Source organism: Mauremys mutica, chromosome 1 (assembly GCF_020497125.1).
Source record: "Mauremys mutica isolate MM-2020 ecotype Southern chromosome 1, ASM2049712v1, whole genome shotgun sequence".
Classification (NCBI taxonomy): domain Eukaryota; kingdom Metazoa; phylum Chordata; order Testudines; family Geoemydidae; genus Mauremys; species Mauremys mutica.
The window spans coordinates 221,025,980-221,047,673 of NC_059072.1; the positions used below are offsets into that span (position 1 = coordinate 221,025,980).

General features: G+C 42.5%; 1 protein-coding gene across 5 annotated transcripts in view; it reads right to left on the reverse strand.

Moving 5' to 3' along the window:
• The window catches only part of POLA1 (DNA polymerase alpha 1, catalytic subunit), a 350,282-nt gene that overhangs the window by 100,510 nt on the left and 228,078 nt on the right, over window positions 1-21,694 (reverse strand). The window lies entirely within an intron of this gene.

The following is a 21,694-nucleotide window of genomic DNA, read 5'->3' on the forward strand; positions in this document are numbered from 1 at the left end:
TAAATAATACTCATTTTAAAGGTGTAGCCACTGAACTACAGAGAGGTCAAGGTACTTGCCCAAGGTAAGCTAGTAAGTGGTAGTGCCAGAAAAGAACCAAGCAGTCCTGACATCAAATTCCTTGGTCTATCCACTATACAACACACTTCCCCTACTGCCACAACATACTGCATTCTATGCTGAACAGATGCATAACCCAACGTGTGTATTCTGCATCTACTTTCCTCTTCCACAACTGCGCAGCGAAGTAACACTAATGTAGTAGCAGGACAATCCTGGGGCAGCACGACAGAATGGCAAAACATTCAAGTTTCTTTTCATTCGCTGGCTTTTAGCAGGCATAACCTATCTATTTTCATATTAATCTTAAGAAATTGCCATATAGACCCCACAGAGGTCCTGCTAATTGTCTCATTCATGACTCTTGTTTTACATCTCCCTCCCACACCTGTTCAGTATTGCTTCACAGGGTACTGACATAATTTGCTTGCTTGAGTTTTAGGGGGAAGTAAGGGATTACAATATGAATCTATTTTTGGTGGATTTCCTAGTGATAAGCAGTGACTTCCATAGGAGGACCCAGCAAATCCAACACTGACAGACATGATTACAAAGCATTCCCCAATCTGTCTGGCTGAGCAAAAAAATCTGGCCCTGCTTGTTCTGACATGGCCCAGGCAAAGTGTGCAGAATCTCTCTCTCAAGAACACAGAGGTAAGCAGAAGAGTGGGTGCACTCCTGAGGCTCGTGCAATGCTCTCCATTTATGCCCAGTACAAGCACAGAATCTATCAATGCATTACTTGTGCTTTCAAGGGAGGATTTTATGCATCTCTAAGCAGGACAGGGAAGGTTTTTCTGAAGAACATCATGCTAGAGGCAAATTCCACTGCAGAATTTCTATGCAGAATTTGTAGTATACACAATAACCATAAAGAGGGCAGAAAAATAAGAGACTATTCAGACACACGACAGAGAAAACTCTTTTTGAACATTTCTTGTTTATAACACTTGCTCAGTGGGTTTAACTTTTAGAAAATGCAATTAGTTTAATATAAAAATAGTATTAATATAAAATTAAATGTTCAAAGGTATGGGAATTCCAAGAGTTAAGGTATCTCCTTCAGGGTTAGCTATACACCTATGTAGTCCTTTTTTAGTGCCATTTTCATGGTTAAATGTAAACAGCTATTAACTAGTTCTTAGGATTCTTAAGCTACATTGAACAATACAGGCTACAATAATGCTTCAGTTGAAGCCTTAACTTTTGGAAATTCCTGAGTTCAGGCCTGATCCAAAACCCACTGGTCAATGGCGACTCTATTGACTTGAACAGGTTTGGTTCAGGCCCTTATTTCTCAGCTCCAGTTTTAGATATAAATCTCCACACATGTACTCAGATTAAAAAAAAAGTGCTACTAAATTGCAGCACATCTGGAAATGATTCATATTTAACTGACTTGGGGCAGCCAAAATCCAAACATTTTTAAACCACATGTGTGAAAATGCCAACTTTAAGCATTCTTCACTTAAAAACTACTGGCCTGATTTTCTTCACACTTGAAAGATAAACGAATATGATTACTCTCTATAAATACACAAGATACCAGAGAGCGAGAAGAGTTATTTAAGCTAAAGGACAACATTGGCACAAGAACAAATGGGTATAAACTAGCCATGGATAAATGTAGGCTGTAAATTAGAAGTTTTCTAACCATCAGAAGAGCGAGGTTCTGGAACAGCCTTCCAACAGGAGTTGTGGGAACAAACAACCTAATTCAGTGGTCCCCAATGCGGTGCCTGCCGGACAAGCATCCGCCAAATTGCTGCCGAAAAGCGGCGTCATCAAGAGGCATCGCCGCCAAAAAGCAGCATCAACAAGAGGTGTCGCCGCTGAAATGCCGCTGATTTTCACCTGCATTTCGGCAGCGACACCTCTTGATGTTGCCGTTTCTCAGCGGCATTTCGGCATCTCATGCTTGTCTGCTGGCCACGGTCCTCGGTGACTCGTCCGGCGCCCGCCACCCGGAAAAGGTTGGGGACCACTGACCTAGCTAGTTTTAAGATGGAGCGTTGTAAGTTTATGAACATAATTACAAGAGGTGTTGCCTATGATAGCAAGGGACTGGACTCAGTGACCCAGGAGATCCCTTCTAGTCTTGTCATGGTATAGACAGAGATGGTAGATTGGGAACTTCTATTCACCCTGTCTCATAACACAAAAACAAGGGAACATTCAATGAAATTAAAAGATGAGAACGTAAAAAAAAAACTAAAAAGAAACCAAACCAAAAAAAGAAACATTTTTTAACACAAGTGATTGAACTGTGGAACTCATTACTACAGGAAGTCATAGTAATGAGTCGATCAGACAAAGAATTTAAGATTTAAAAGAGTGGGTATTTATACAGATTTCAAGAATACCCAGAGTTATCATAATAGATAAAAACAAAAATTATGGAAGGGATAATAAACTTCATGCTTCAGGCCTTAAAACAAAAACTGCAAGATTAGGAAGACCAATGCAAGGGACAGATTGTCACACATTTATCTAATGAGGGAAGGTCTCACTAAGACTGGGCAATTTTTTTTTCCTGAATAGTGTATTTGAAAAAAATGCAGTTTCAGTCAACTCTAAACTATTCATGATTTTGACACAAATTTGTCAAATAGTTTCAGCCAATTTTTTTTTTCGGGCTAGATTCACAAGGAGATTTAGGTGCCACTCAGAAAAGAGGAGGAGGTGGTATCCCTTTGTACCTAATAACCCACTGGTTAAGGCACTCACCTGGTATGCAAGAGACTAGTGCTTAATTTGTAATAAGAGAGATGCTGGGGATCAAGCAATTATGTGCCGGGACTCAAGCAATTTTTTACTTTAGTAACTGCAGCAAGCCCAGAGGTGCTGGCGCTATGAACTGCCAAGCTTAGAGGTGCCAGGGCTCAGCATTTTAGGAGACTCATGTTAATTTTCCCACTCTATAACAGAGATTTCAAACCAAGTATCCCACATCTCAGGTAAGTGTCCTAATCACCAGGCTATTCTGGGGGGAGCTCTTTCAGTCTCTCCTGTTCAAGTTTTTCCACTTTGTATAAATATTTAAATATTACTTGGCCAGAGAGAGAGAGAGAACACAAAATATGCCTTGTGAGGTATCATTTGAAAGTCAATAATTTACTGGTCAATAATGTCATGATGAAACGTACGTAGCAACATTATATGTAAAGTTAGGAATACCCCCTGTATGATGTTTGTTAGCACATGTTCAAACCCACACAGCCGTGACAAGGCAAATGTTGTTAAACAAGTCTATCCTCAACAAAGGAAGAAACGGTTACTTCATGTAACTGTGATTCTTCGAGACATGATGCAGACGTGTATTCCACTTAGATGTGTGCATGCCCAGTGCACTAGAGCTGGAGAAATTTATGTAGCAGTACCCGTAGAGGGGTGGCATTCACACCTCATGGCTGTAGCTCCTCATTTGGCTACATGAGGCAGCCCTGACCGTCTCTCAGTTCCTTCACACCAAAATGCCCAGAAATGAGACTCCGATGTAGAGAGGACAGAGGGTGGGTCATGGAATACACATCTGCATCACATCTCCGAAGTACCACCAGTTACAGTAAGTAACCGTTTCTTCTCCAAGTAGCTGCAGCTGTACACTCCACACAGGTGACTTACAAGCCGTCCCCTCTGCCCCTACCTAAACAAAGACTGCAGGACCGTTCCACCTTGCTTCCCCCTGGAAGAAGCAATTATGGTATAATGGTTCGTGAATGTATGCTTCAATGACCATGTAGCAGCCGTGCAAATATGCAATACAGATAGGTCTCTGAGAAATGCTATGGATGCTGCTCATAGAATGAACTCCCACCCACTGAGGGGGCAGAGCCAAAGCTATTTCATATGCAGTTTCGACGCAGGATGGTATGCATTTGGAGACTGTCTGCAAAGAGACCTCGTGACCCTTCATGCAATCTGCATATGATGGCATGGCATTGGAGAAGACTGATCTTTCCTGAATGGGGGGATGAAATGCCAATATTGCTGCCAGATGCAGTTTCAATTAACTAAACGCAAGCCCCAATGACTGAAGGCACAGCAAGTACTTCAAAATGTCCTGAATAGAGACCAGCAATGTTTGTATTCCGCAACTAATGACCACACCAAAAATCTCTTCCATTTCACTGAATAAGCCATCCTGGCGGAGAGATTTCTATTGTTAAGAAGGACTTGCTGGACAGCCTCCAAACACCGCTCTTCCTCTTTATTCAGCCATGCAGCAGCCATGCCACAACATGCAAGGAGCTGAATATAGGACGTAAGGAGTGGCCTTGGTTCTGAGTAAGTTGGGATGGTAAGGAAGTAGTTTGGGATGCTGAACGGACAGTGCATGAAGGTAGGAGAACCAGCTCTGCCTCAGCCATGCCGGGGCAATGATAATGAGCTTGGCCCAATCCACCTTGAGCTTGAGGATGACCTGAGGCATGATCGGGGGAATGGCATACTGAACAGCTGACTGCCAGCTGAGGTGGAAAGCACTGGACTGAAGCTCCCTCAAAAGCAGAACAGATATTTCCTGTTATCCCTTGTAGCAAACAGGTTTATTGCTGGGATGCCCCAAACTGTGAAGATGACCCAGAGTACATTTGTCCTCAGAGACCACTCATGACTCAGGAAAAATACCTGATGCGATGGTCCGCGAGATGATTTTGAACCCTGGGCAAGTGAATGGCTATCAGAGTAAAGTTTTCCTCAGTGCAGAACTGCCACAGCCAGATCGCTTCTAGACAAAGCAACCTGGAGTGTGCTCCTTCTTGTTTGTTCACATGGTACATCACAGCAAAATTGTCGGTAAGTATGTGAACTACTGAGTCTCTGATATGGACCTGAGAAGTATTGCGTGCATTGTAGATGGCCTGAAGCTCCAGAATGTTGATATAGAGTCAGACCTCTTGCTCCGACCACAGCCCCTGTATTTTCAGAGACCCCAGCTGTTCCCCATAACCTATCAAGGAGGTCTTGGTAACAACCAACATGGTTGGCGAGGGCCAGACAAAGGGAATGCCTTGGCAAATGTTCTCTGGATTCATCCATCACTGCAAGGAGTCCAGGACCAGTGGAGGAAGATGAATCAGTCTATCTAAAGGGTGAAGAGTGGGACAATAAACAGTCCTGAGCCACATATAAAGGGGACGAAGGTGCAACCTTGCAAACGGGACCACCTACGTGCAAGTGACATCTGGCCCAAGAGCCGGAGACTTGTCCAAACTATTGTGGAAGGCTGAAACTGCAGACTGAGGCACAGGTGGCAAACTGTCTGAAAACGGTAAGTCGGCAGAAACGTTTTCGACGTAGTGGAATCTAACAAGGTCCCAGTGAACTAGATTTTCTGAGTGGGAGCCAAGGTTGACTTTCTGGTGTTTAGGATAAGACCAGATGGTCAAGCAAGTGCAGTGTGGTTCCAACATGAGCAAGAACTTCCTATCTGTTTTATCCTATCCTATATTTCATCTAAAACAGTGTGTTTTGGTTGAAGTGATTGGGAAATCTCATTTCAGTTTACAAAAGCTAGTGTGTGTCCTTTCCACACTGAGGGAGGGGCAGACTGGGTAATGAACTTACAGTGGTCAGGTTTCTCACCAGGGCAAGATGGTACAGTTCTGGAGTGCAAGGCTGGGGGCTTAGGAGATTTGCTGGTGCCTTTCTCTGAGTGATGCGTGAGTGGCTCAGGGAACATTCGTGCAACCTAGCTGGGTGTGGGGCGCCACATGCTGTTGTTCTGAGTGATAACAGGGCCTGCGGGTGTTTGCTGCTTGTCACTAGCAAAGCATTGTAAGAGACAACCCAGATTGGAGAGTTAGGGGGGCACAGCGATATCCCAGTTGCAGGTTGTACCTAGGTATCCCATCACAGGAACGAACTAGCACTTTTCCACGTGCTTAACCACAGATGGTACCAAAGGCAGTGTGTTCCAGAGGGCCATAGCCAGTTCAAGGAGTACATCATTGATATGGAGGGCGACTCTCCCAGGGACAGACTGCTGCAGGATATTCACTAAATTGTGGGTGTTCTCTTGCAAGAACTCCACTTGGATACTGAGGGAAGCAGCTATGTGCCACAAAAGATCTTGGGCTGCCTTAAATTCTTTTGGTACCAAAAGGAGGGATGAACCAACCCGCACAAAATCATCTGGGGTTGAAGATAAATCCCTTCACTGGGCTAAAGATGAATCCCGTTCCAGGGCTGTGGACCCAGGTGGGACAACTATGGAGGCCCCGCACAGAGAAGGAACGCCGATACCTGGGTCTGCAGTGGATCAACAGTCACCACCACAGACCTGGCCGTCGATCTCGCCTTTGAGCATGATGAAGAGGACTCCACAAGTGAGGAGTGTCCCACAGATTCCATGGAGGCCACTGGCATTGGTGGCCGGTAGGCGCTGGGCCAGAGGACTCTGTTTCAACCACGAGACAAGCGCCACTCCTGTTCATTGATGGCCCCTAATATTGGTCAGGCAATAGAAAACGGGAGGATGATGACCCTGACTCAGACACTGAGGAGCCTCAGGACCTGGGGGATAAGGGCAGAGCAAGACCAAAGGGAGTGAGTAGCTAGTCTGACTTGTCTGTCGCTGAGAACGAGGCAGGAAGTGGCACGCCGGAGCCAGAAATGGTATAAATTCTGAAGTGAGCAGCAGTACCTGAGTGTCTGATAGTATCTGCATTGAGGGTGGTGAAAACCACCACAGTAACTTTTATAGTGCCAAGGAGATTCCCAGTACCAAGGTCCCCCACATGGATTCCAGTACTGGCCCTGCTTCCTCAACCTATGGAAGGGGAACATTGGGGTGTGGTGCTGACAGCCCTGAGAGTTCAGCAGCTTTTTTCTGTTGATGGAGCTATAGATGATGCAGCCATGGCAAAGTCCTGTGGGAAGGAAAGGCAGAGAAGGTCTGTAGCTGCCTGGTACGCTGCTGACATGGAAGCATTCAGTATCAGCATCGGACTCAAAGGATGCCCATGGCCAGAAGCAGAGTCAACCTGTACAAGGTTTCTAAACCTGCCTACTTGGTACAGAAAGGTTAGAGCAGGGGTCGGCAACCTTTGGCATATGGCCCATAAGGGTAATCCATTGACAGGCTGCAAGACATTTTGTTTACGTTGACCGTCCGCAGGCACGGCCCCCCACAGCTCCCAATGGCCGCAGTTCACTGTTCCTAGCCAATGGGAGCTGCAGCAAGTGGTGCAGGCATTGAGCACACACACATCTAAGTGGAATACATGGCTGCATATATGTGAAGAAGAATGTCTATTTACCTCAATTTACATGTAAGTAGTAAACAGAGTTCTGGAGACAGTAAGAGGGGGAAAGAGCAGGAGTCCAGGCAATTCTGCATTTCAGCATACACAGGGGAGGAGAAAGAGCATGGAGCCACCTTCACCATTAGACTCCATGTCACCTTCTTTACTGTTTGACTTAATTTTGCTTTGAGGGGTAAACCTCAGAAGAATCCTCTTCAAAGGGTGACTGGACTATAAAAGTGAGAGGCAAGAACATTCCAAGGCATCTCTCTCTCTCTCTCACTCTCTCTTTCAGATAAGAAAAAAAAAGGAACCAGCCGTGCGACTTTGGGAGGGGTTCTGACCTGAGAATTTGGTCCAGAGGTGGGCAAACTACGGCCCAGGGGCCATGTCCGACCCGCGGGACCCTCCTGCCTGGCTCCTGAGTTCCTGGCCCGGGAGGCTAGCTCCCAGCCCTTTCCCTGCCGTTCCCCCTCCACCGCAGCCTCAGCTCACTGCGCTGCCGGCACAATGCTCTGGGGGAGAGCTCCTGGGGCAGCGCAGCTGCAGAGCTGCAGCCTGACCCGGTGCTCTGTGCTGTGCAGTGGTATGGCTGGCTCAAGCCAGGCGGCACGACTGCCTGTCCTGTGCTCTGGGTGGCACAGCTGTAGTGTAGCCAGCTACTGGTGCTCCAGGCAGCATGGTACGGGGGCAGGGAGTGTGGGGTTGGATAGAGGGCAGGGGAGTTTGGGGTGGTGGTCAGGGGGTGGGGGTATGCATAGGGGTTGGGGTGTCAGAGGACAGGGAACAGGGAGTTGAAAGGGGGCAGTCAGGAATGAGAGGAGGGGTTGGATGGGGTGGCAGGGGTTCTGGGGGCAGTCCGGGATAAGAGGTGGTTGGATGGAGCAGGAATCCCAAGGGGGCGTTAGGGGGCGAGAAGCAGGAGGGGTCAAATAGGGGGTGGGGCGGGGCCGGGCCATGCCTGGCTGTTTGGAGAGGCACAGCCTCCGCTAACCAGCCCTCCATACAATTTTGGAAACCTGATGTGGCCCTCAGGCCGAAAAGTTTGCCCGTCCCTGATTTGGTCAGTCCTGTTGCTGACAACATGTGGTAAGGATTTGACCTTGAACCAAGTCTAGTTTGTTAAGTTTTAGTTACTAGAAAGCATTTTATCTTTATTTTCTTGTAAGCATTTTGGTCTTTAATGCCTTGTAGTCACTTTAAATCTCTTTGTAGTTAAATAAATTTGCTTTATTTTTAATCAAAACTAATCCATTGTTGTGTTTACACTGAACTATCTGATAACTCCAGTAAAAATAGCCAAGTATTAAATATTGACCCTTTACAGAGAACATGGACCTCTAATATCTGAACTGTCCAGAAGAGGGCTGGACAGTGAAGAACACAAATTTTGGGGGAAAATTTGGGACTGGGAGTGTGCTGGGGTCACCCTGTAGATAGTAACCAAGGCTGCTGAAAGCCAGAATGTAGCTGGTGTATTGCTGATTGGCTACTGGGGTCAGTCAGAGTTGTTGGACCAGGGCTGTAGCTATACATAGACAATCAGGGTGTGACCTGTATGCTGTTTGGGAGCAGCCCAGGCTGAAAGCTACAGCAGCAAAGCATTGGGAAGCACTCAAGGTTGCAGGGCAGGCAGTGACAACCCCTCACTGGTCTGGACTGCACCCTGGAATGTGACAATCTCCCACCTCTTTTGCTTGCTTTCTGCCAACTGTTGGCATTTAGGGCTAATGATCAAGCATTTGAAGAGCCACATAAATATGATTCATTTGTAAGGAGCTGCTTATATTATTTCACTAAGAAGTACACAAAAAGGGCCACCAACCCTATCATGTAGTAATTACACTGGAAGCAAATTTTTTTATGCAACTATTTTTTTTTTATTTACTGCTTAAGAAAGAACTATGAGTGTTACTGGTCACACAATGCATTTAAGGAAAACAACAATCAACAGACTGACAACCAAACTGAAAACAATCACCATATTCTAAGACAACAACAAAACGTCAACATTCTACAACTCATTAATATTCTTCTTTTGCTTCTAATGATTAAGAAATGTCTAGTTATTGACATACGTAGCTGAAACTTATTTTTCTAGATAAATTACAATTCCATAGTTCACTGAGGTATGTTAAAAACTGGGGAAGTACTAAGTTGTCAAGTCACCTGCATTTAAAGCAAATACCCAACTGTATCTCTGACACAGATACTGACTAAATGTCCCTTCAATTCATACAGAAAACAGATAATGTAATTTGTCTAGACTTCCTACCAGTCATAATTAACATTAAAGAGGTCTTTTCTTCTTTGTCACCTCGCTATTCAGTACTTATTTGCGTTTGTTTGTACTTACTATCTGTTAATCTCTCTTTACAAATGACAACAATAACTAGTGCTATTATGCATGGAAATTAAACATGCAGATAAATGTGTGAAGGGAGCTATTTTTGAAAAAAGCAATATTAAAAGCATGTAGCTCTTTATGTCTCTTGTTTTGCTTTGATAATTAAGCTCTGGTCTTGATTTGCTTTAAACAAAAAACTTTTCCAAGGACATTCATGTTGCAATCAAATTCAACATATGCACTCTGTTTAGTTTCAGTTTATTCAAATGCATTATTGTTAACCCTTATTTGACTCATGCCTATTGTCTTTGCTGACCAAACAAAACCAGTCCTTCATTTCCCAGCAGCTATTGTTAAGTCTTTAAATTAATTTGTGAAATAGCAAATAAAATTATGGCAGGAAACCCGCAGTTTTGAATTTGTTTGGTGTCTTCACCACTGACTACCATGATAACAACGTTGACAAGTCTAGTGATTCTAACAATTCTTGATTCAAATGCCCAGCTAGGTGTGAGAAATGTAAGACAAGGAGATTGGAGAAAATGTGTGATGTAAAAGAAAATTCCTGAATTATACTGTGTCCACTAAGTATAGCTAACGGAGAAAAGAATTGCAAATGAAAAGTACTGCTCTCTCTTCTTAAGCCTGTTGTTGATAGTCTAGCTTTTTGAATACTGCAGTTAGACAAGCATTATAAATATTATCCTATTGTAAACTTGCTATCTTAACTAGCTGAGCATGATGATTATTCTCTAATACAGCAACACTTTGGATATCTTGTAATGTGCTCAATGGTATGCTTCAGATAGGCTTCATTTTAGCAATTACTTAGGTTGATATTAACTCAGCCAGTGATACTTATGTATGGCATAAAATAGTCAGATGTTATGCAATGTATCCTATGATAAGCCAAACTATAAGACTTTTTTTTGAGGCCTTGTGTAATAAGAAATGGGTCTTCATTCTACATATTAATAGTGAGCAAATTGAGTTATTATTGCAACATTCTTGGATTTTGTTTTAATACAAAAAAGTTTGTTTTGCTTACTGCATGAACACAGTTTTAGAAATTTTAACAGCACCTAATTTCCACAAGAACAAAAATTGGTCAAATCTCAAAACCAAAAGCCACAGAGAAAACAAAAGACAAGACAAATGCCCAGGCAGCCAGCTGCAAGAAAACAAGTATATTCTACAGCCTGGTAGCTCCATCTACTGCCGGGCATGCATATGCAAGAGGGGGAACTACTATATATCAAGCAGCTCCATGATACTCCAAGCAGGGAACTTCCAAGTAAAAAGGTAAATGCTAGAGTTGCCTGGGAAACAGAATTTCAATTTTACCATCAATTTCTAGTTTTTGGAATTTTTTTGGTCTGATTCAGGATGGAAACCCCCAAACTCTATTTTTTTTCCCTTCACAGAATGGATATTCTGCAATATTTTGTCTTGGAAATAACAAAATGTTCCCACAGTGGAAACATAAGTGTTTCTGAAATTAAATATTGCTACACAGGATCCCTGGCGGACTACGGCAGAGCCAGGGAGCCTGGAACCCCAGCTCTGCAGGAGCCCACCAAGAGGCTGCTCCAGAGCACTGGAGCTTGGAAGCCTGGGCTTCCCATCACTCAACCTGATGGGTTGCCATGGAATTGGGGAGCCACAGATCTGTTAATTTCCAAGAAAAACTGAAAATTTTCTGTGTAATTTAGATTTTGTGGAAAGTGCATTTTCTGTCAAAAAATCATTCCAACAAAAAATTTCCAGCTAGCTCCAGCAAATGTGTAAAACTAATAGTGCTACACAAAAAATCCAAAATGCAGATATTCAATAGGAAGAAGGAAGATAAAGCTGAAAAAGACTGAGATGATAATGGACAGGAAGTTAGAAGAGCATCTGAAAGGCAACAGCACAAAAAAGGAAATATACTTGCTATCTATACATGTCTGATGTATTCAAACACATATGAATCTGGTGTATTGCATTTAATTCTGGGCACCTCATTAATTGGAAAGATAAAAACTGTCAAAAGAGAGAAAAGACAAAAAATATTGTCAGGGACTAAAGATACTGAATGATACATTTATACATCAGAGGGGTAGCCGTGTTAGTCTGGATCTGTAAAAGCAGCAAAGAGTCTTGTGGCACCTTATAGACTAACAGACGTTTGGGAGCATGAGCTTTCGTGGGTGAATACCCACTTCGTCGGATGCATGTATACATTTAAGCTTAAAGAAACTAAATATGTATAGTTTAAGTGATGAATAAGGAAGGAGTAACAACATAATAATTACACAGTTGAAGGGTGTAAACACACGAGGAAAAGGAATTACTGAGGATGATCAATGCACATAGGAGGTCACGGTGGATGCACTGTTTGGAACATTGAAAACTAGAGTGGAGAAAAATTTCAGAAAATGTGTTGTAGGGAAAAAAATCATACATTTAAGGATTGATAAACTCGTTCAGATGACTAAAACTTTCCTTTCTAGGCCCAACCTTTCCTCCTACCCAGCCCAATGTACTTTGCCCCCTTTCTCATCAGACACTGGACACACTTCAGACATGAGCTGGGGCTCCAGAGCTTTACCATGCTCCTTTTGTCTGTCCACACAAAGACTATTTCTTAAGCTGTATAAAACACAATCTTATTGGCAATAGAATTAGTTTAGCTAGCAACCTTAGATGGCACTACTATGCATAACAAGTCCAATAGAGAAGCACAGAACACAGCTGTAATTGTCCTTAAAGAATTTATCTGGAAGGAAGGAAGGGCAGACTGGGAGAAGAAGTTAATCCCAGAATGGAAAATTTCTTACCCAATAACTTCCTGTCTGCTTGCAACGTGTCCCATAACAGAGCTGTTCTCCTCTCTGCAGTTCTGCTTGCAACATGTCACAACATTCTCTGGCTTGTAAAAATTCTTATAAGATGATTGGCATTGAAGTTATTGTTGCTAATCAGTGAACTGTGTACAGTAGGCTAACTAGCACACAAAACTACAGACTTAAAATTAAATGGGGTCTGTTGGCTAATGAAGCCACACCATGGATTGTAGAATCACGGGAGACATTGCTAGCAGAAAGGAAATTATTGGGTAAGAAATTTCCCATTCTGCAGCCTAAAGTCTCCCACAATTCTCTGATGTATGGGAAGTAGTGAGCAATGAATAATAAGCAGGGAGGGATAAACAAACATACTGGAAAAGAGAGGTATACCCTTGAACTAAATGCATGAATGGTAAGTTATTAACCATAGCTCATCGCATGCAACACCTTCTGCCAAGTGTAGAGTTGAGCTTCAAATTCCCCCTTGGTTGGTGAGGTATGCCTCTGTGGTACTGTTTGACTGGATGGGGTGGTGAAATGAAGGCTAGTTTCACCACTTTTAGCTTCAAGAGGCTGATGCTCTCATTCCAGTCTATGGAGTTCCATGTGCCATGAACTGTACTGTGTCCCAGATGTGCTCCCCACCCCCATTAAGCTGGCATTTGTAGGGAGTACTTGAGGGCCTGGAGAACAGATAGGAAGATCCCTGCAGACACTCCCTGGGATTGTCCACCGACTGAGAGATTCCAGCATGTAGTATGGAACCAGCACCTGATCTATCACCCATTCTAGTGAGTAGTTCCACACATTCTGGAGATGCCTAATATGAAATCTTGTGCATGGTATAATTGTTATACATGAAACCAGAAGGCCTAGTAGCTACAGACACTGAGAGATGAACAATCTTGAATTCCTTCCAAGCATGAATATCAGGTTCTGGATTTGCTCAAATCTGTCCAGTAAGGGGAAAACCTTGGCCACAGATGTGTCTCTTTGTGGAAGGGAAGGGATAAAAGAGCTCTTCCTGCTGTTTATCACAAACCCATGTGCTTGAACCAACTCTAACACTGGAACTGTGGTGCTGTGAGCTGCTTCTTTGGTCAGGGCTCTGATAAAAAATGTAGTCTAGGAAGAAATACAGGTTAGGGCTCTGAGACTGTCTGACCACCACTAGCATCTGGTAAAGACTCTGGGAGCTGATTATAAGCATCTGCTAAGTCCAATGAGGTAACAAAATCCCTTTGGATAGGGTTGTTACTGCCAAGGTTATGGAGTCCATCCAAAATCTTGTTTTCTTCATCCATTAGTTGAGCTGTTCAAAGTGCTCCTGTCTCCAACACCCAGATACCCAGTTCCCAATGGGATCCAAACCCCAAATAAATCCGTTTTACTCTGTATAAAGCTTATACAGGTAAACTCATAAATTGTTCGTCCTATATAACACTGATAGAGAGATATGCACAGCTCTTTGCTCCCCCAGGTATTAATTACTTGCTCTGGTTAATTAATAAGTAAAAAGTGATTTTATTAAATATAAAAAGTAGGATTTAAGTGGTTCCAAGTAATAATAGACAGAACAAAGTAAATTACCAAGCAAAATAAAACAAAATCACGCAAGTCTAAGCCTAATACAGTAGGAAACTAAATGCAGGTAAATCTCACACTCAGAGATGTACCAATAAGCTTCTTTCACAGACTAGACTCCTTCCTAGTCTGGGTCCAGCAATCACTCACACCCCCGTAGTTACTGTCCTTTTTCCAGTTTCTTTCAGGCATCTCTTTGGGGTGGAGAGGCTATCTCTTGAGCCAGCTGAAGACAAAATGGAGGGGTTTCCAGGGCCTTTTATAGTCTCTCTCTTGTGCAACATCACAGCCACAAAATGGGGTCACTAGCCACCTGGGCAAGTCACATGTCTATGGATGATTCAGGTTTTTGCAGGCCGATGCTATTGTTTACATGTTAGTTTGACTGTTCCCAGGAAAGCTCAGATATGGATTGGCGTTTCCCAAAGTCCATTGTTACTTAAGTACTCCCAATTACTTGAATAACCCCTTCACACTATGTTGACCAAATCTGCCTTATGTGCTTCCTACAGCAAACACTTTAAATACAAGCATAGAGCCAACACTCATAACTTCAGATATAAAAATGATACAAGCATATAAATAGGATGGATATATTCAGTAGATTATAACCTTTGCAAAGATATGTTAGCATATCTAGCATAAAACATATTCCAGTTATGTCATATTTACACTCATAAGCATATTTCTATAAAGCATTATTGCACCAGGAGTTAGGGCCAGTCTCTCTGCTTCCACCACTCATTATTTATCCACAGTGGAACATCTTCAACAGAAGAGACGGGGAGAGCCCCACATCAGAATATTCCATAGCTCAGTGGTTCTCTTGAAAAGGTGGGAGACCATTCTGGCAGAGAAGGGGGAACTGAACCTGGATCTCCCACATCCCAAGCAAGTATGCTAACGACTGGGCTGGAAGTTATAAGGTGGGGATCACTGCCACCATTACCACCTTCCCCTCCTCCAGTTGGATTATGAATGGGGCTTGATTCAGTATGCGTGCTCAGAGGCTGCCTACCCAAATAGGTGCTATATGTGACTTGGGCAGATGATCCCAAAACTGGGACTAAGGTGCCTAAACTCAAAGTACCTTTGTGGATCTGGGGCAATGTGCTTAAAGCTAGAAAGAGGTCCAGCAGCATGAGCATGGATATTTTAGCAGTGTCCTTGGTAATAAAGAGGTTAATGTGTTAGAGCCACGAGGGCTGTGTCTGTGCTGTGCTGTGCTCTGGTCTGAACCCTGATTGTGATGCTTGGTTAATGTCATTTATGGCTGGTGGTTACTACTTTCTCATTTATTTTTAATCCAGAAATGTGAGTTGAAGATGGGATGGTAGTTGGAAAGGTCATCAGGGTTGAGTGTTGGCTTCCTGAACATTGTATGGACTATTGAGGTTTTTCAAGGAGCAAGGCAAGTGAAAATGCACGACAATAATAGTCCCATATGATGCGAGAAATAGATGCACTGAACAAAGTGGCAAAAGACAATTGACTTGAACAACAGTATATTAATATACAGAACTCTTTTGTGGCAAAGACCACTAAGGTGGTTTACCAAAATGCCACTAAGAAGGTTTACCAAGACTCTTTCGAAAGGTTTCCCTGCCAGGAAAAATACCATTTCACCCCTCACTTGGGATAAATATTGCAGGGAACTGTATAATATGAGTAAAATGAATTCTAAACTGGAAATGAAAGTGGCTGAGATCTATGCGAGGTGCTCGACTTATCCCAATGTACCTTCTCCTATGCTCAAACAAGTTGTGGATGTGGTATGGATGCTGTAAAGCAATAACGCCTGTGGAGTGGGTAACATAAAAGCAGAACTAATTAAAAGTGGCGGGGAGGCACTCATCAGGGTATACCATAAGCTTGTCACTGTGATTTGGGAATATGGAAAATGGCTCAAGAGTTGGATGGTTCCTATTCATAAAAAGGGGGACTTGGTTATTTGTGGATGTTACTACACAATCTCATTATTGACTCACCCTAGCAAAATACTGCTGTACATCACCCTGAAAAGAACTGTGTCCATGATAGAGAACCTTCTGGATGAAGAACAAGCCAAGTTGAAGCCCAAAGGGGTAGAGTGGAGCAAATATTCAATCTGCATGTGCTATGCTAGAGTGTGCTGGAGAACATGGGAAGATGGTTTATGTCTTTGTGTATTTTGCTAAGGTGTTTAACTGCATGTGGCACAAACCGCTTTGGGCAATCCTGCAGTTGATGACAGCTGGTGAAAATGTAATAAGGCTAATACAAAATTACTATGGAAATGTGACAGTTTCATTTTTTGTGGAGCGTGAGCAAAGTAGTTGGTTTGACTTGAGGATAGGTGTCAGAGACGGTTGCATGCTATCTTGAAGAAATTTTAAGAACCACCATTGATGGAAACCTTTACAAGGTCCTACCTGTCAATGGACAAAAAAATTAGTCATCTGATACTGACCTGATGTTGCAAGAAGAGGTACAAAAGTTGTCAGAAAGACTAGCAATGGAAGCAGAAAAGTTAGGTCTAAAGATAGTACATGAAAAGAAAAAGACTGTAGTGACATCTCAATCTGATGGAAAAAGCAGATATTCCTACCTAAATCTGAGGCAGACTGGAGTGCACTGGGCACTTCAAATACCTGGATAGTATAACTACACGGGATTCTAAACATTACTTAGAGAGCCGAAGTAGAATTGGACTTGTGACTCCTGCTCTACTGAGCCTCAGCCACATTCGGAGAAGCACAGATAAAGCATAAAATGAAATTGCTGCAGTCTCTTGTCTTCAGCATCTTGCTATATGCATGTGAAACATGGATGCTAAGAATGGACATTAAGTCCTATCTACATTGCATCTGGGAATGAACCTCCAACCCTGAGTCCACATACCTGTATCAGTGGGGCTCACATGAGCGTGCTAAAAATAGCTGTGCAGACATTATGGCTCGGGCTGGAGCTCAGGCACTAAATCTTGGGGTGGGGAGAGGTTGGCTTCAGAGCCCAAGCTGCAATGTCAAAGCACTGTACACACAACCATTTTCAGTGTGGCAGCATTAGCTCCCCCAATACAGGTCTGTGAATCCAGGGTGGGAGGCTTGCTCCCAGACACAGTGTAGACATATCTAAAGAGGCTTTCTGCCTTCTCATTTAAATGTTACAGGCTACTGCTGCTCACTAGCTACCCCGGCATATGATCTGTTATCACATCTAAGGAAGTGGGGAGTCTAGTTTTGGCATTCTTCAGATCAGAAGGTTCACTTGGCATTAACACAACACTGGAGCCAGACTTCCAAATATGGATCACCAGCAGATCCAAGGAGAGTGCACAAATCAGTGATGTTATCTCTTTAGTGATGAGCACAGCAGCACCTTCAATTCTGTTTGAGAGCTCTAACCTTTGGATTTCTTCAAAGCTCACATTTAAGATATCCTGACTACAAAACTATTTCCTTTAGTAAAAACTGATCAGATTATACAGAATCCATTAGCTGGGTTCTTATGCTCTCCTTCATTAAAAGGAAATTTAGCCAATAATGCCACTAGAGGCAAGCCTGAAAAGGTAAGCCCGTGCAAACGGAGCACTACCACTCCAGAGAAAGCTCATTATAAGGCTCCAAAGACATTGGTGTCCTGATTTGCCCTATCTTAGGGCCACTTTGTGACAAGCTGGTGATGCTAAGTGGCTCTAAAACCAGAAGGATCACCCAGTGACAGATATTGCAACTCCATGCAGTATCTTTGAGGACCATTATATTACATTTATGAATGGTTTATGGATCATTGTGTTCTACTTCTTGGGGGAAGATGTTCACAGTTTCTCCAGGAACTAAAAAATAGTGGGGGATGATTAAAGAGAGTCACCGAGACTAAACAACTTCAGAGAGGTTCCACCCCACAGGGTGGTTCGCATATAATGGTTCAGGCAGGGTTTTCCAGAGGCTTGCTTACACTTTAAATGCTACAGAGGCACTGCTGTAGTGCTTCAGTGTAGACACAACCTATGCTGATGGGAGGGAGTCTCCTGTAGGTGTAGGTAATCCATCTTCCATCGACCTAGCACTGTCTACACTGGGAGTTTGATTGGCCTAACTATGTTGCTCCGGGGAGTGGATTTTTTATACCCCTGAGTGACACAGCGGGGTTGTCTTAACTTTTTAGTGTAGACCAAGCTAAAGAAAGGACTTTTGGTATAAACCTGTGGTCTGCAGACCCCTGGGGGTCCATGGACTATGTCTAAAAGATCCATGAAAGGTTGTCATTACCATAGAACAGTGGTTTTCAACCTAGGGGTCCACAAATTATATTTAAGATTTCCAAAGAGGTCCGCGTATCCATTTGAAATTTTTTAAGAGTCTGAAAATGAAAAAAGGTTGAAAACCACCTGTATAAACAGATGAGCTTGCCTTCATTTAGGTTCAGCAAATGGAAGTGACTCTCTGTCTAAAGGGAGGCCCCAACCCTTGTTGAAGTGTTGGAAGGGATACTGGCCTACCATATGGAAGATGGGTGATTTCTGGAATGCTTAGTGTGGGTTTAAATCTATTTTTATATGGTTTTCTCTATGCTTTTACTGTATGAATAAATGTGTTAGTTTAGAAAGACCTGAGTGGTAAGTTTTAACTGCTGGCTATACCAGGGGTAGGCAACCTATGGCACGTGTGCCAAAGTTGGCACACGAGCTGATTTTCAGTGGCACTCACACTGCCCGGGTCCTGGCCACCGGTCTGGAGGGCTCTGCATTTTATTTAATTTTAAATGAAGCTTCTTAAACATTTTAAAAACCTTATTTACTTTACATACAACATTAGTTTAGTTATATATTATAGACTTACAGAAAGAGACCTTCTAAAAACGTTAAAATGTTACTAGCATGCGAAACCTTAAATTAGAGTGAATAAATGAAGACTCGGCACACCACTTCTGAAAGGTTGCCGACCCCTGGGCTATATGCTTGGAGAGCAATGAACAGGGGCTGGCCTTCAGGCAGCCTGCTTGAAAGGGCTATCACAGTGGATGGCAGGGGGTGTACAGACTTAAAATCTCTGATCAGAAGAGAGTGGGACAATGGTCCCTACTCAGAGACAGGTGATGGGTGGAGACTGACTGGGCACGCCTATAGTGGACTGCAGACGGGGGAATACAGGTGCAGCTACACCGACACAGTGACACACCCCAATACAGGGGGATATTTCAGTGCCATAAAGCTGGTATAACAACTCCTATGCCCCATCCTCCCTAACCTGCTGATGTTGTAGGGGTATCGCTGGGAAAAGGAAGGCGAAAGCCAATGTTTTCAATTGCCCTAGCAATTCCCAGTTACTGTAATTGCCCCTGGGGGCCACTTGCAGTCAGTATAATGTAAAGCATCTCTTAAACTAGACTGAGGAACTGAAATGGTGTACAGATCCCAGGATTAGTGCAAAGACTGCTACCAAACAGGACAGCTTTCCCTTTGTTTCCATCCACTCTGCCCCAGAACAGTCAATACCCAGGTCCAAATCTTGTTCCCTTTTAAATATGTGGAAATTTGCCTCATTGACTCAAAAGGTACCAGGGTTTGGCTGTGCAACAAAGCTCCACCCCCTCAATGTATGTTTTAGGAACTCCTGTATTACTCAGCACTTGGTAAGTGCCTCTATTTATTGATTGAATACCTGGGGTTCTGTCAGCAACAAATCACTCTCTCACCACAAAGCAAATCACAAAATATAATATGTGCCTATTTTTAGGCTACGCAGTGAACGTTTGTGGCTTTTTTTAGGAATGGCGTATTGTGATTTAGGATTTTCAAAGAACAACAAAACATATATTGTTTTCTGATTCAAATTTGAATCGAAAACTGGAAAAGAAACCCCCAAAATCTCCAATGGGAACTCACTATAAAAAAACATTACTTTGATTTTTAAGATAAACCTTCTACATAGCAACGTGTCATGCCTGCCTGATTATTAAAACTCAGAGAGGTGCTGAAGCAGGAAATGAAGGAACAAAGCAAGAAAAAAAATTAGAAAAAACTAAAGTTAATGCAGAAATACTTGTAACAAAATTATCAAACACAACAAACGTGGAAAATATCTTACAGGTCAATGTAAGAGTTTTAAATGTTATTAAAATTGATTTTTAAAGTAAGACATCTCTAAACATACATCACATGTCATTTCATACAAGTTATGTGAAATTTATTGATCTTCTCATTTGTTCCATCAGTCTACTGAAAAGATAATGGAGCACTCCAAATCCTTATGATAGGTTAGATGCAAACAGCGGTTCTTATGTAAAACACATGTAATAGCACTACCAGTGGAGAAATTCCAACCCTAACAGTGGTACATTATATAATAAATTAACAAGTGAGTTCTGCTTTGCTTCACATCAAGGCCAGTACCTCAGCCTTGCAATCCTAATTTGCAATCAGGGCCTAAGCACAAGAAGATGCACCTAAAGAACATTAAACATTAAAAAGTAGCACACAAGTCTTCATAGCCTGCCATACAGTGCACAAAGAAAGCCAACAATCACCAGCAATTTTATTTTACCACAGTCGGACAATACCAAAGCAGTTAAATTTGGCTCCATGCAAGCAACTGTGGGAAATTATACTTAAAATGACTATATATGGAAAATTACATTTGAAAAAAAGGCTCAGTGGAGGATGTATATGTATTTCTGTATAGACAGCTAAAACCTCTAGTAGTATATTCAAGTCTATTCTGTAAAATACTCTTCCTATTCATCCAACTCAAAGCAAACTGAATTCTTAGGCTATAATAGGTCACAACTAAGTACAGTACCTTGCTTCAGGAATAATTTTGCTTTGTCTGTCAACTGTCAACAAAGCACAAAAAGCTCACACAGTCCAGCCATGTATTGTACATGTTAGGGAATCTAACAAATAGTAAGAATTCAAGACGTCATTGGAGCTATGACTCCACTTTAGCTAGGAAACTAAAAGTATTTTTCCCCCTTCACAGTCTATTGTATGACAAAACTTTTCGTGTTAGACTGTTTTGCAGAAGCTAAATAAATATGACATGTATATTCAATATCGAAGGTACAACGAAGATCTGATTTTCCCAAATACATGGTTATAAATAGTTATGCGTGCTTGAGCTGACATCTATTTCAGTTGCATAAAGAAAGGAGAAGAGAAAAAGAATGTGAAGGTAAATGCTGCATATAAAAACTGTGATAGTAGACGTACCTGAATACTGAAGGAATTTATGTTTATGAAGGTTTAAAAGTAATACATACACTTTTACAGTTATGTATAGTTCTCTAAGTTTAGAAGAGCTTACTGATATAAATGGTAATGATAGAGTCTCAACAGCCTGGTCATCTTAAAACCGGAATCGTTTAAAGCATCACTAAGCAATGTTTGTTCATTTAAGTTTAATTATTTTCTCCTTGAGAATGGCACTAATGAAACTGAATATCTTTCGTGGTTTCGAAGAGCAGTTTGAATAGTCTGCAAACAGGACTAAGGGCAGACAAGAGAGCTGGCTGAGCCAGGGGGTTGCTAGGTGATGCAGAATGCAAACCCACAAACTTGTTAAGGTTTACACTTTGCTTTCATGCCACTCTCACACAAGCTCTACAAAGTTCTGAGCATTAATTTCCAGGTAGCTATTTTAAAAAAA